Source organism: Melanerpes formicivorus, unplaced genomic scaffold (genome assembly GCF_026170545.1).
Source record: "Melanerpes formicivorus ecotype bairdi unplaced genomic scaffold, bMelFor1.0.p_v2 SCAF_2, whole genome shotgun sequence".
Classification (NCBI taxonomy): Eukaryota; Metazoa; Chordata; class Aves; order Piciformes; family Picidae; genus Melanerpes; species Melanerpes formicivorus.
In genome coordinates, this window is record NW_027142354.1 from 50,803,911 (window position 1) to 50,810,494 (window position 6,584).

Sequence of the window (6,584 nt, forward strand, 5' to 3'; positions counted from 1 at the left end):
GAAAACAATCAAAATGTTCCACCCTGGAAATATCAAAACGAGATGCTTAGCCTCCCTGAGCTGCTTTGTTGCTTTCCAAAGGAAAATGGCATCAAGACCAACACCTTTACACGCAGCTTGGATCATTAACAGCTGCAAAGAAACCCCCTAGATAAGCATAGAATACATATAGAATACATAGAATAAACCAGGTTGGAAGAGACCTTCAAGATCATCACATCCAACCCATCAACCAATCCAACCCACCTAAACAGCTAACCCATGGCACCAAGCACCCCATCAAGTCTCCTCCTGAACATCTCCACTGATGGTGACTCCACCACCTCCCCAGGCAGCCCATTCCAATGGGCAATCACTCTCTCTGTATAGAACTTCTTCCTAACATCCAACCTAAACCTCCCCTGGCACAGCCTGAGACTGTGTCCTCTAAACAATTAATATCTCAATAGGGTCTTCTGTTTTTCCTTCAGAGAAAGGCTAAAAAAACATGGATTTCCCTCCCCCCCTCAAAAAAAAAAAAGATCCAAAGATTGCTTTAAGTAGATTTCCTTTACTGTATGGTTAAGTTTGAGCTGTGTGAATTAGAATAGGATAGGATAGGATAGGATAGGATAGGATAGGATAGGATAGGATAGGATAGGATAGGATAGGATAGGATAGGGTAGAATAGAATAGAATAGAATAGAATAGAATACACCAGGTTGGAAGAGACCTTCAAGATCATCGCGTCCAACCCATCAACCAATCCAACCCACCTAAACAACTAAACCATGGCACCAAGCACCCCATCAAGTCTCCTCCTGAACACCTCCAGTGATGGTGACTCCACCACCTCCCAGGCAGCCCATTCCAATGGCCAATCACTCTCTCTGTGTAGAATCTCTTTCTAACATCCAGCCTAAACCTCCCCTGGCACAGCCTGAGACTGTGTCCTCTTGTTCTGGTGCTGGCTGCCTGGGAGAAGAGACCAACCTCTGCCTGTCTACAACCTCCCTTCAGGTAGTTGTAGAGAGCAATAAGGTCTCCCCTGAGCCTCCTCTTCTCCAGGCTAAGCAACCCCAGCTCCCTCAGTCTCTCCTCATAGGGCTTGTGTTCCAAGCCCCTCATCAACTTTGTTGCCCTTCTCTGGACACGTTCCAGCAAGTCAACATCCTTGGTTCACAGACCTTGCTCAGGCTCCATGGTGGGCACTGTTTATATCAGCACCTGCTGGGTGGGCAGTGGGCAAGGAGCACTGGAGGGGCTTTTTGATGCTCTAGGTGTGGGAGATGGCTACTCAGCCCCTTGGCAGCTCACCTCAGGAAGCAAAAGTAATTCATAGGTTGGGTTTTTATACATTGGCAGTCTAAAAGATGAACAAAATGTGGGTTTGTGACCATTTTGGCTACTCTGAGTGAAATTGAAAAATGAAAAATTGGAGGTCTGAGAGGTTGTGCTCACTTTGTCATTTCTCGTTCTCCTTCCTCGTCCTGTTTATTTCTGCTTCAATGGCAAAATAGGAGCAGGGTGAAAGCAGAGCCAGGGGAAAGCAATAAAGGAATAGAGAGTCTAGAAGGGAGGAATACAGGCAAAATGAGAAGTTAAGATGAAATATGTTGAAAGTTTGATTTTCTCGAGATACTTCCAAATAAAACTCAGGAATAGTGTGGCCAGCAGGAGCAGGGAGCTCATTCTGCCCCTGGGCTCAGCACTGGTTAGGCCACACCTTGAGTCCTGTGTCCAGTTCTGGGCCCCTCAGTTTAGGAAAGATGTTGACTTGCTGGAACGTGTTCAGAGAAGGGCAACAAAGCTGGAGGGGGGGGGTGTGGGTTTGGAGCACAAACCCTATGAGGAGAGGCTGAGGGAGCTGGGGTTGCTTAGCCTGGAGAAGAGGAGGCTCAGGGGAGACCTTATTGCTCTCTGCAACTACCTGAAGGGAGGTGGTAGCCAGGAGGGGGTTGGTCTCTTCTCCCAGGCAACCAGCACCAGAACAAGAGGACACAGTCTCAGGCTGCACCAGGGGAGGTTTAGGCTGGATGTTAGGAAGAAGTTCTTCATAGAAAGAGTGATTGCCCATTGGAATGGGCTGCCCAGGGAGGTGGTGGAGTCACCATCACTGGAGGTGACTGGGTGGGGTGCTTGGTGCCATAGTGTAGTTGATTAGGTAGTGTTGGATGATAGATTGGACTTGATGATCTCAAAGGTCTTTTCCAACCTGGTTAATTCGATTCTATTCTTTTATTAACACATTTCCTTTGGAAACCTCTCCAAGGAGAGACATTTTGAGTGACTTTGACATTTTGGAGCAGCTTTTCCTTCTGATTTTCAGTCAGCTCTACCCAATGCAGCACCTGACTGAACCTTGGCTGCACATCCCAGGCAGGGTTTCCCACAAGTTACCAGACCCATGGTATCTTTAATGCAGAGACAATCAACACACCACAGGAAATGAGTGTGGCTTCACTGACTGCTCGTTAGCACAGTGCACAGAAGCTGGCTTTTGCAAGTCAGCAGCAACCAGTGAGTAGTTCCCAGCTGTGTGCTCGCAGCAGGCCTTTGAAGATGGATTTGAATGAGTCATCTTCCCTGAAAATGCCCACTCGTGTCCCCTCTGAGCCTGTCATTGATGCTCGGGGTGCCAGGCCCCTATTTTGGAGCCTTCTCTCATTTTTCTTTGCAGTCTCACAATACTTACCTCATGCAGGTTTATTTCCCCATCTCAGGATCTACCCTGGGGCCCAGGTGTAGGCTGCTGGTGCCTGGGTGCTGCAGGCAGCAGGGCTGGGGCTTGGCTTCAAGACTGGTTTTGCAATGTTTATAGAATCACAGAAGGTTTTGGATTGGACAGGGATCTTCAAAGACCATCTCTTCAGTGACCAGGGACATCTTTAACTATAGCAAGTTGCTCAGAGCCCCGTCCAGCCTGACCTTGAATGTTTCCAAGGATGGGACATCTATCACTTCTCTGGGCATCCCGAGTCAGTGTTTCACCACCCTCAGTGTAAAAGATTTTGTCCTTATATATACTCTAAATCTCTCCTATTTCAGTTTAATCCCATTACTCCTTGTCCTGTCACAACAGACCCTGCTAAAAAGGTTGTCTGGTTGTCCCCATCACCATGCTGGAGTGCCTGGGCAGCAGGACGCTGGTGGCGTGGTGGTTGCTGCCATCTAATGGCTCTGGCAATTAATATGCAGGAGGAGAGAGTCTGGCTGCTCGGCACACTGATGGCTTGGGAGCTCTCAGCTGAGCTCTCCCGTGAGGCTGTAGGGCTGCTGGGCATACTCAGCCTGAAAAGCAGCACAACGTCCTTTAAGGTGACACTGGTCACAGAGTAGGAATCGGAGGTCAAGCATTCCTGTTTTAAGGACAAGATCATTAGAAGTGATGCCTGCTGGTCCCAGCAGCTCTGCCCTTCCTGGGGGAGGCTGAATGCACCATCACATCCTGCTGCCTGCAAACTCATAGAAGCAGCAGGATTTCCATGCTGAAGGTCTGCATCTCACACACAGCTTGGGAGATGTGGTGGGAGTTTCTCAGCAGCCAAGAGCACCCCTCAGCAGATTGCCCCCTTTGCAGTAGGGAGCTGGTCAATGCAGCAAGTCCAAAGCAGAGCTGTGGCTTCCAACACTGGCTGGGTGGCAGACCTCAGCCCCCCAAGCGAGAATCCCCAGTTCCCAGATGGAAGAACCTTCATGAATCATACATCTCCACTCCACCCACATAGGTGGCCCAGTGCCAACTGTGGTGCCCTGATATGGGCCCTGCACACCCCTGGGTGGATGAGCAGTGGCTGCCAGACCAATCTGCAGCTTGCAGGGAACCAGGACACCTTCACTTCTCTTGGGCACGCAGCTCTGGTGCAATGGCTCTCTGAGCACCTTTGTAAAGAAAGGCACAGAGCCACCTTTTCTGTTTATTGGACAGGAAGAACACAGTCTCTGGGCTTAGCAACAGCTCCTCAAAACATAGGAGACGCTTCAGAGAGACCTTCCTCTGCTGTCTCCGGCACAGCCTGATAGCTGTGAGCTGCCTGGGGTCACAGGAAAACCTCTCCAGCACATACAAGGCCACAGGGTGCAGGCTGAGACACACACATGTACCTGTGTACCTTCTCCAGCCACTGCTCTCCCTGTGTGCCTCTGGCTGGTGAGGAGCCACCTCGTGAAGGCCAGCAGAGAGGATCTCCTTCAAATTGCTCCAGGTCCAGAGAGATGAGCAAGGCAGGAGGGCTCACAGTCAGATCCTGCCCAAGCTCACTACTCCAACATGGGCTGCAAGTGTTTATCCATACCCCATGTCCTGCATGGCCGTACTCAGGGAGGTCTCAGTGCCCCTCAGAGGCTGGCAGCTATCTGCCATCAATCCTCCTGCATTATTGATAGGGTTAAGACCATTTAATGTTCTAGCCAGTGCTGGACAGATATACTTCCAGACTGGGAAAAGAGCAGGGATGAGAGGCTGAGGAGAGAAGCAGTGACTGGAAGGGGTAGCAGGAAGGGTGGAACTGGAGGACCTCTTTGCAGCAGTTCTTCCATTTACCAAGAGACATCAAGTGGCCAAGAGTCATTTCTCTCACCTGAGGAGCCTCTTCTGCTGTGAAGACTGGGCGGATCTGACTGCCAGCTGTGAGTCCATCCTTGTGGGGCTGATTGTTGGGGTGGATGGCCATCTTGGCTGGACACAATGTGGGGCTAGGCTTCATGGCAGTGGGAGAGATGAAGAGAGGGGGCACAAAAGCTCTAGGGCGGGCAATAGTTAAAAGGGTGGTGAGAAGGTCACTTGTGTATGTGATGTGGGGAGCAGCCCCTGTTCCATCCCAGGAGAGTCAGAGATCTGCATCTGGGCTGCCTGGGGACATAGGACAAGCTGGGAGCATCAGAAGCTCATGACACATCTCCTTGTGTGCCCTTGTGCACTGCTGGGGCGCAGGCGTCCTTGTGCAGGATGAAGTTGCTGTGGGGCAGACAGCCTGGCACTCCACCCCTTATCCCTGAAACCTTGTCCTAGTGCAGGCAGGAGAGACCTGACAGGAGTCGGAAGGACCTGGGAGGAGTATCCTGAGGGTGTGCAGCAGTTTCATGAGCTGTTACTTCATATCTCGCAGAGGACACAATGTCCGGGCTCCCTCTGCAGCCTTGGAAGAAGCTGCTCTAGAGGCTGAAAGGGGCTTTCCCTGACAGTCCCTGTGCCTAAAAACTGCTGTGATGTGTGATGCTGTGTCTGCCCCCCCTGCAAATGTTGCCAAAGCAGTGGTGGTGCTGGAAGGTGCTGCAGCTCTCTGCTAGTGTCTGAGAAAGTCAGTGTGCTGGAGCAAGGGCCACTGCAGGCAGGCTGGCCAAGGAAGGGATGCAATGAGCAACAGAGCTCAAAAAGGCTTTGAGAGGCATCATCGTGGGGCTGTACACTTGCAACTGCTATTGCTTGCTGCTCTCCTACAGCTTACCATTAAGCTCTCCATAATGAAGCCCCTGCCTCTGAGACACCTGCAGGTAGAGTATTACAGTGGGGCTTTCCCTGACACCTCCAAACCTTCCTGCAAGCTGAACTGGAAAAAACCCAAGATGTTTGCACAGGACTAAACTAGAAGGTTCCTTTCAGCAACACAATGTTAGGCAAGGGCTACAGCAATCTTCAGACTCTGAAGCTCAGCTGGCTGGCTCTGGTCCTTCCTTCTTCCTTCCCACGCCTTATCTGTGGCCTCCACTTCCCTGGCTCTGTCTCCACACAGTCTGGAGGCTCCCTTGGGTAGTGACACCTTTGAAGCACTGGTCATGTTCAGTGGTCATGTTCGGAGAGCTGCAGGCGGGAGCAGGGAGGGTGCTCAGGGTTCACACCCCAGTGCCAAGGGGGAGACCTCAAAGCAGCAGCCTGTGCTGCTCCCTGCGCAGCGGCAGCTGTGGTATGTGCCAAAGGGTGGTCCCAGCCTCCCGACCCACCCAGGCATGGCCGACACACACTCTCTGTTTTCCAAGAGCGCTGACTTCCTCCAGCCCTGTCTGAAAACAATGCGAGAGGAGCAGGCCTCAGCATTTCTGAAAATGAAGCGCTGAGTTCAGCTTAGTTCAGCCGCGGAGCCTGCTTAACCCTTTAGCTGCCGGGTGGAACACATTTCCTGGTGCAGGCAGCAGCCTTGGATCGCTGTGTGCTGCACAGGACAGGGAGAAGTAAGATGGGTCTTGGAGGTGGAAGCAAAGTCTTGTGTGAAGGTCATCAGTGAAAAGGAATATCTTAAAGCCAGGCCTGTCTGGCTGCATTTCAGCGACCTGCCATGCTTGTTTTATTGCAAAACCATTTCACTTCCCCTGTGTCCTGCAGCTGTGCAGGAACCTCCCTTCCCCATCTGCCCACAGCTGCCCACAGCTGCCTGCACACCAGGAAAGATGCTGTCCCAGTGCCACTCAGTCTTGGGCCTGCAAAGGTAGGAGTGGAAGTACATGAGGTGCAGGCTTCTCTCCCTCGTGCTCCTGTTCCCCACTCCAGCAGGCAGGCACTGGTGTGCAGCCCGAAGGGTCCAGGATTGCAAGGGCAGCATAGCAGAGGCAGGTGCTTATCAGCACTCTGTGCCCATTTGCAGGAGGGTGAAAGCAAAAGCAGAATGTGC